The sequence below is a fragment of the Orycteropus afer genome, unplaced genomic scaffold (genome assembly GCF_000298275.1).
Source record: "Orycteropus afer afer isolate SDZICR_OR568_19922 unplaced genomic scaffold, OryAfe1.0 scaffold00292, whole genome shotgun sequence".
Taxonomy (NCBI): Eukaryota; Metazoa; Chordata; class Mammalia; order Tubulidentata; family Orycteropodidae; genus Orycteropus; species Orycteropus afer.
Window position 1 is genome coordinate 3,511,458 of NW_006921879.1, and position 9,386 is coordinate 3,520,843.

The following is a 9,386-nucleotide window of genomic DNA, read 5'->3' on the forward strand; positions in this document are numbered from 1 at the left end:
ACCCCAGCCCCACAAGCCCCCAGGTGTATCCAGTTGGCAGCCTCCTACCACCCTTTCTAGCTGAAAGGAATCCAATTTTGTGTGGAGGCAATCTTGAGGGAGTGGGGGATGGGGACTGCCCAGCTACCCTAAGACCTTGGGAACAAAACTCAAAATGAAGGTCTGTATTATTAGATGAGTCCAGCTCCTCTCCACAGAGATCTACTTCTGCTCCCAGCTACCCCAGAGAGCTTCCAAGGAAGGAGCCTGAGCCATTAAGAACTAAATTGGGGCTAGAGAAACCCCTGGCAGCCTTACCCTTCTCAAATGGTAGCCTTGGATGGAATTTCAAGGTTGGAGGAACTACCGGGGTGGGTGGGCCAAGGGGAGAGACCCAGGGGTCTGGAGCCCTGGGGATGAGCCTGAAGGCCAAGAAAGAACCATACTCAAATGCAGGCAGCTGTGGCTGGGACCCAGGGGCAGAACAGTCAGAGGGGACAGAATGGGACCAAAAGGGTAAATGGGGAGGTACAGCAGTAGATGGCTGGGGGCTGGGCAAGCCAAGCTAGACTGGCAGGGGTGTCCTGAACAAGCCGTGGTACCCAGGAGAGGGCACATTTTGTTGGAGCTCTCAGAAAGGGTCCTGAGAAAGGCTCACTTGGTTCTTGGGTCCTCTTCCTCTCTGACCAGATAGCAATGAGGGGAAGGGTGGGAAGCTAAGAGAGGAGCAGAGCAGGCACACACGACAGTGACTGGTGACTTGGGAACCTCAGTGAGAGAGGCCACCTAGTCTAAGTAGCAAAGGAGGTTCCTGAAGGCTTGGCAAGCTCAGTGTTAGCCTGCATCAGCCAGGATGGGAGCTGGGCATTACCCCCAGCCTCTGCGGGGACAAGTGCCTGGGTATCTTCGTTAGGTAGCTCCTCACTCCCCTATCTTACCGATGCCCTGACCTCCCCCCCACCCCCCAAGCCTGCCCATTTGGAGTCTCCTTCGGCCACCAAAGGTGGTCATGGTACTAGGGACATGGGAGAGTGAGAGACCCTGTGGAGAGAGTGAAAGGAGAGGGATGTTGGGGGAGGGCACAGGGGGTGGGGGGGATATGGGGTGAACGGTGCTGGCAGTTCGGCTAAATTTCTGTCTTGTTTGTTTTTTTTTTGTTTTGTTTAATGTATATTTTTATTATAATTATTATATATGAATTCCATTCAAATTGTTCCTTTTTGTTAACAAGGGGCATGGGGTGGGGAGGGGGAGGGGGGCAGAGGCATTTGACCCCAGGAACCTGCAGGGCGGGGCTGGGTCAGTGCCCTCTAAGGACATTTTTCGACCTTGTTCAACCTTTCCACAAAGAATAAACCATGTTTCACATTCTTTGTGTGGCTGCCATTCTGTGTAGGGGTGACTGGGATAGGGCTACAAGGAGTATGGAAAGGGGGAGCTGCATCATGATCGGCGTTTTCCATGATATGGGGCTTTGGCATTTTTCATAAAGAATAGGTTTATTAGTGGACTGAAGGATTGGGGGTCAGAAGTGGAGAGGAAGGCATACCCCATTGAGGGCAGGAAAGTGGTTGACAGAGCCCAGCTGCTCTCCCTTCAATATAGCTGAAAGGGCTACCTTTGAGACCCAGTGCTGCCAAGGCAAAAGGAAGTGGTCAAACTTAAGCCACTTGGAAAATCTTCATAAATTGCATTACTGTCATGTGATCTGTCCTCAGACCCCTCAGTTCCTTTATCTCTCTCCCCCTGCCACACGGGGGATTCCCATGAGCATATTCAACCTCATTCCTCCTGGCAGGCCCTTCACTGTCAGCCCTCAGGACCTAGCCTCTTCAGGCAGCAGAGGGTGGGGCTGATGAAGGAACTGAGAGGAAAAAGAGAAGAGCTTGCCCCTCGGCCTATAAGGAGCAGCCTGTTTCTCACAGAACAGGGGGCCCCAAGGAACCCAATTGCCCAAGATGGTCCGGTTGGAAGGGTGGAATAACAAGGCTTTGTTTCCTCTTTCCTTAGAAACTGCTGCCCCAGACAGGGTTCCCAGGCCGGGCTTCCTCCAAAACCAGCCTGAGGGATGAATCTTTTGGTTGCTGAGTCAGCTCAGCTGGAGAAGAGCAGCCTCCTTTCCTCACCGCACTCCCCCCACCCCCTAGCCTTCCCTTCCTGCCTCAGCCCAGCCCAACTGGGGCTCCAGCCCAGGCCCCCTCCACAGCAGCAGTCCCCTTGGAGCTCTGGACTCACTTATGCCAGTTGGTCCATCCAGGTGCTATTCAGGGCTGGTTGGTGTGATTGCTTTGGCAGAAGAGGTCCCTACCTTCCTGCCAGCCAGGAATCCTGACCCTATGCCTGGCCTCCTGCACCTCCCCTGCCAACAGCTGTTTAGCAGGATCTGTGAGTTTCAGTGGAGTAGAACACTACCTCCCATCACTCTCACCAGAGATGGGACCCTGAAAAGTCTGCACGGGGAAGTTGAGGGTGTCTGGGAGTGGCAGGGTCTGCGCGTGTGGCAGAGAGCTCAAAGATGAGCTCATGGCCCTATTGTGTTTTTGCGGTCCTCATCTGGAGGCAATTACAGATGTTATCCAGTGGGAGTTCTGCAAAACACAGCTGGAGCCAGTGGAGGAGCCTAGGGAGGTGGGACTGCCAGAGAGAAGGGGGGAGGGTAGGGCTCCCGTGGCTGGAGTGCGGTTTCCCCATCACGAGGAAATTGTTTGGCCCTGATTCTGGAATCACAAGATACTCTCTGAAGCCAAGGGGGAGAGATGGGAATGGAGGACCAGAGACAAAGGGGGAAGAAGTGGAAGATGGGGCTCCACTAGCAGGGGGCACTGGGGAGTGAGAGCTACAGTGCCTTGTGCTTCTGACGTGCTTGGGCCTGCCTGAGCCACCGCAGTGAAGCTGCCTGGCAACACTGGGAGGTCCCCCAGTGGTCACAGTGCCACAGCAGAGGGGACCACCTGGGCCAAGCTGGGTTGAAGGAGAGTAGAGGGGCCTGTGGCTCCAGAAAGACCTGCAGGTTCTGCTTTCACTGGCGCTATTCGGCTTTGCCCATTGGGTCTGACCCAGTTTTTGTGATTCCAAGTTCCTTTATTAGAAAGCAGTACATGTGAGTTGGAGCAGCCAGGAGGGAGCCAAAGGGAATTTGCAGGAGGTTTGGGCAGAACCCAGAGAAGCAGAGCACTAAGGAGAAGCTGGACACGGGGGAGAGGGCAGAGGAGGGGCAGTGCTCTGGCCACCATTGCAGATTAGCAGGGGAGAGCCATGGTCATTGCCTCCCCTTCTCCAGGACTCCTGCCACCAGTTGGGCCCACACCTCCAGGGCTGCCAGCCAGGTGCTGGGTCAGCAGGATGGAAAGGAAAGGGAAAGGACAATCTAATGGGAGCACTGCCTTCCAGAGCAGAAAGGACTGGGCGGAGTGATGCCCCCACCCCAATCTGGCATGTTTTGCCAGTTCTTCACTGTCCTTCCGCCAGGGCCCCTTCTCCCTCCAATCTGACTTTTCAATTCTCTTTTCTCTGTGTACCCCTACTTCCCTTTCCAGCAAAGGGGTGGCAGGGAGAATGGTCAAGAGACTAACAATTGCTGAGGACCTCACAAAATCCAATGGCACAGATGTTATGAACATTGCCCCCATTTTACAGATGAGGAAGCTGTGACCCAGAAAGGTAAATGACTTGTTCAAGGTCACATAGGTCATTAGTTCAAAATTCAAACCCAGGTCTATCTGATATTTTTTTCTATACAAGCAGATTCTGGCAGATCTCTTGGGTAACTCTTCCAGTGGGGGCCTCTGTCGCTGGGTGTCTGCATGGCAGTGTGTGTTGGGGGATCTGTCGGCACTTGTGTGCTGGCCTATTGTGCTATGTTTTTGTGCAACAACGTGGGGGATGGGAGGGCAGGGAGAAAGGGGTTCTTCCTTAGGAATCTCCTTTGTCAGGCCAGCTGGTGACCCCCATTCTTGTGGACAGGAGCAGGTATTCTGAGGGAAGGAAGGGACAGCAAGACTCAGAAGCCAGAGAGACTGAGTGGGACAATGGCAGCAGCTAGGAGAGAAGACAGGTGGTATGTGGCTGTGCAAGGGCCTAGGGAGGAGGGGGAGACCTAGAGGGGTTTCCCCATTCCCTAAGGCCCCAAGGAAACCCCAGTGAAAACTGTTCCACTGTCCTGTATCCTCTGTACCCCTTCCTATCCATCCCTCCTCACCCAAATCTGACTTTACCTCCTTCTGGACACCAATTCTTGCACACCTGGCCCTGGCCCTGGGAGTTCCCGTCTTTTTCCTTATAGATTTGGGAGACCCAGGGCCTGCCTGTGAGGGGGTTGGGCAGCCAGCCCCTGGAAGAGAGGCAGGCCTGACTGGCCAGAGGCCACCTTCCAAATGAGCTCACACACATACTTTCCACCCTGGCCCAGGGCCTCTGGCTGAGCTCCTTTCAGGCCAGCCTTTTTGAGCCAGGCCCAACCCCCTCTGTCGTCCCGCCACATGTCCTGGCCCCAGGGCTTCCAGAGTATGATTGGGCGCCCCAGGCCAGGCCTGCCACCACATCCCAAGGCAGCAAGTTCCTCTGCCTACGAGCTGAGGCCAGATCCCCCAGCCACTGGGGCCTCTACGGCTTAGAGGGGGTGGAGACTAGCTCCTCATCCCCAAACACGCACACCTGTGTAAGGAGGGGCGGTAGAGGGACAGAGGGCCTGTAGTATTGTAGTGGAGTGGCGGAAGGGCTTTAGAGTGCCCTAGAATGCCAATGATTCAGAGCCCAGGCCAGACCCGGAGCTGCCTCACCATGGATCACATCCTGCTCACTCACTGGACTTCCCGTGAGGGGCACTTCTTTGCCTTGGAGCAGGAGGAGATATGGGTGGGGCAAGACCAGGCTGACCACAAAGCAGGAAAAGGCAGGTGCCTCTAAAGGCCTAGCCGATTCACACACATGCGACATTATGATCTGTTCTGTGGTCAAAGGCATCAGTCCCACTTCACCCCAGCTTCCAGAGACACGCAGCACCATGCCAGAGAGATCAGTTCCCAGAAATACTCTCCTTGCCTGCTGAGCACCTGGCTCTGGGCTCCAAGCATGGCTTCGCTGATCACATTCCCTGGATCCAATAATGTCTCCTGAGGTTCTGTGAGTTGGTATATTCAGACAAGACAGACAATTCATCCCATTTTGGACTCCAAAAATATGCCCACTGCAAGTAGATCACACAACCGTTGCCCTCTAAGCAATGACAGCTGTGTGAAGGAGTTACTATGATTCATAGTAACACTGACCCCATCACAAAGAATTTCTGTCCTTACTTTTTTTTTTTTTTTTTTTACAAAAAGGTGGCATGGTGCTAAACAGTAAGTAAATGGCAATCGATAAAAGTTTGTTGAATTAAATTCCCATTACAAATATTCAAGTAATACGTTAGTAGTTACAAGGATGAATACCAAAAAAAAAATCAAAAAACCAAACTCACTGTCGTAGAGTTGGATCCAACTCATAGTGATCCCTCCTTGGGTTTCCGAGGTGGTATCTCTACAGAAGTAGGTTGCCTAATCTGCCTTCCGAGGAGTGGCTGATAGGTTTGAACCACTAGCCTTCTGGTTAGCAGTCAAATACGTAAGTTAAAAAAAGATATTGAGGTGTATACTTAAGCTTAGTGCATTTTATGAACTGTACTGCAAATATTATCTCAATCTTTAAAAGGTTAATAAAGAAAAATATATTGAAATAAAGAGGGTTGTATTTCAGAATCATTGCTTTGTCCCTATAGGCCCTACCCCACCTCCTATGACCAAGATCCCACCTCCAGCAAGCCTTGAATCTGGGAGTAATTGGTATTAGGTTCTGTTGACCCAGCTGTTCTGGAGATACCAAGCCTTCAGGTTACACTCCCAGCCCAGCCACCACCTGCACCCTGACCTGGAGGGCCCAGCATGGAGGTTTCTCTTCCTTACATCCCACTAAGCACCATGCCCAATGTTTCCCAACTTTCTCTTCCACTCTAGTAGTCTGTCCTCCAGAATCCTCATCATCACCATATCCCAGCACAAGCCTTCATAAGTGCTGGGTGGAGAAGGGGCTCAGAGGAACACCACCCACTTTCTCTGGCTGGGTTCTCCCCGGGGCGGCAGAGACCATCTGGGCAGGTTTTGCTGGGTGGTAGCGCCCCCTTGTGCCGAGTGTTGGAACTGCAAACCCAGCCCAGGGAACAGAGAGGCTGGAGAAAGCCACCCCATTAGGGTCAAGATAGTACCATTCTGTCCCTTCCCCTCATTCCACTTTCCTTGTTTCCACCCTGGATACCTGTATGTAAAGGGGTGGGACTATAGGCGAGACAGGCAAACAAACTGTTCTTAGCTTTTTGGCTGCAGAAAGGGAAAGTCAGAATTTCCATCTGCTGTCCCTGAACGGGGGCTGGTGGGCAACATTCAAATAACCTGGGGAAGAGAGTGGAGGGGGTGCGTGACAGTCTGCTGAGGAAAGAAGGGAGGCTGTCTGCACCCTTCTCAGAGCTTCTCCAAGTTGTCAGACTGCTCCCTTGTGGATGCCTCAGGCACTGAGGACACCAGAATGCCCATCCCCTTGGTCCTGGGTTGAGGTCCAGGTGGGACTCTGCACTACTGAACCTCTGAATGCTATGACAGAGCTCCCTCTGACCAAGGTAAGCAAGACTTGGTGTCTCCTTTATCTACGAGTGTGACATTTCTGTCCTACTTCCCTGAGCTCTGGAGGTGTAGTGATTAAAGCATTCGGCTGCTAACCAAAAGGTCTACGGTTTGAACCCACCAGCCACTCCCCAGGAGCAACAGGAGACTGTCTGCTTCAGTAAAGGTTTACAGCCTTGGAAACTGTATGGAGAAGGTCCACTCTGTCCTAAAAGGTCCTTATGAGTCGTAATCTACTAGATGACAGTGGGTTTTGGTTTTGGTTTTCCCTGGGGTCTTTGGAGATCATGCCCTTGTCTCTTGAGGGGGCCTCTAATCTGCACCCATTCTTCCATGCTCATCCTTAACTAGGGGCCAAGAGAGTCTTTTAGTGTCAGTCTTACATTCAGAAAGGTCCTCAACTTTCTAATTTGGTAGTCTGGGTTTTTTGTTTGTTTGTTAATCCTGTGAGTAGGGTTGCCATTGAGTCAGAATCCCCTTAATGGCCATGGGTTTCAGTAAGTAGAGTCAATACTCATTATTCATGGATTCTATATTTGCAAATTTGCCGACTCGCTAAAATGTATTTCTAATTCCAAAACTAGTATTCGAGGTACTTTCTCAGCCATTCATGACTGTGTGCAGAGCTGCAAAAAATTTTGATTTCCGATGCACATGTTCCCAGATGAGGTTAAGCAAGGTGATGCTTTGCCCTGTTTCAGCTCTCAAACTGTAAATGTGCCTTTTCATAACCTATTTAGTGTCACATTTTAAGCATGTTCATGCTCTTTGTTGGTGATTCTGCTGTTTAAAATGGCCCCAAGTGTAGCACTGAAGTGCTAAGCCCAAGAAGGCTGTGGTGTGCCTTATGGAGAATATGTGTGTGTTAGATAATCTTTGTCCAGGCATGAGTTAAAGTGATGTTGGTGGTGAGCTAAATGCTAATTAATCAACAATATATATTAAATAAGGTGTCTTCAAATAGAAATACATATAAAAGAAAGTTATATATTGATTGGTTGGCAAAAATATTGTGGTCAGAGGCTCACGGAAACCTAACCCTGTATATCCCGTTGGAGCAATAATACAGTGTTTGTGGCAGCTTTAAAATATATCCAACTCAAAACAAAATTCACTACCATAGAGTCAATTCAAACTCATAGCGACTGCATAGGACAGACTAGAACTTCCCCCATAGGGTTTCTAAGACTATAAATCTTTAGGAAGCAAATTGCCTCACGTTTCTCCCACAGAGCTGCTGGTGGGATTGAACCATGAACCTTTTGGCTAGCAGCAGAATGCCTTCACCACTGCACCACCAGAGCTTCTTTATAATATATCCAGTTGCCATAAAGTTGATTCTGACTCACAGCGACCCCATGTGTGTCAGAGTAGAATTGTGCTCCTATGGTGGTGAGGTCTGTGTATCAACTTGGCTGGGCCTGGTTGAGTGGCTGGGCAGCTGATTATTCTCCACGGTGAGATTGGTAATTAACTCCATAGTGGACTCTATTGGAGCAGCTGAGTAGCTGTTCTGGGTATGGGGTCTGCTTCTCATATAAAAGAAATAGCTTTGGGAATGGTCTCTAGCTCATGGCACGTCTGAATCCTGTATGTAGCTGAGTCGTTGTTCAGCACCCTGCCATGCTCTGCCAATCTTGGAATTTTTAATGGATTTGAATTAATGGCCTACTGTGTGGTTTGGTAACACTGGGACTGTGCCTTGTTACTTGTCAACCTTGGATTTGTCAGCCTCAGCAGCCAGCAGCTGAGTGAAGAAAGGCCTCTAGCTTCAGTGGGCTGGAAGCAAGAGGCAGAACTGGACCCCAAGGTTGAGGGGCTTTCACCCAGCGCCTAGAGCCTGGCACTTTGAACTTTGACTTAAAGCCTCCAAAACTGTAAGAGAATAAACTCCTATTTGTTAAAGCCATCCCATTTGTGGTATATTCCTGTCAGAGCAGCACGAGGTAACCAGAACAGCTGCAAAGGGTTTTCAAGGACTGATTTTTCAGAAGTGTATTTCCAGGTCTTTCTTCCAAGGTGACTCTGTATGGATTCAAACTTCCAACCTTTCTTTCATAAGTATGACAAATAATGAGAATTGACTGTATCTGGTGAATAGCACTATAACATTGCATTGTTTGTGGTAAAATTTCTCAGTTGTTAAATGTAAACATTTAAAACACACCAAGTTTTTTTTTTTGGTGAAAGTTTACAGAGCAAATTCACTTTCCATACAGCAGCTACATACACTTTGTTTCATGACATTGACTATAATTTCCCACAATGCAACAGCTCCCCTTCCACTTCCTCCTCATAGTTACCTCTTCCCTGTGTCCTTCCCTCCATGCATTCCTGCCCCCTGAGCTGTCTCCCTGTGCATACACAACCCTTCTATTCTCCCTTGATTGTTCTCTCCAAGGAGTGTATCTACCTAATGTAAATATTCACCTTATATGCCTATCTTTTGTTTGACTGGAAGCCACAGGAGTGGGTTCAATTCCAGACCTGAAGGGCAGCTAGAGGCCATAGTCTCAGTGGTTCCATCAGGTTCTAACAGACGAGCAAACATGGTCCCTTTTTTTTTAATGATTTTGAGTTTTTTCCACATTGTTCTCCCACTCTATCCAGGATCTCCTACACAGATCCCCCTCCAAGTAGTTGACAATGGTAGCCGGGCACCATCTAGTTCTTCTGGTCTCATAGTCATATAGGCTGAAGATCACGTGGTAAAACACACTGAGTATTTTTAAAATCATTTTAGTGTTAGAGGCTAAA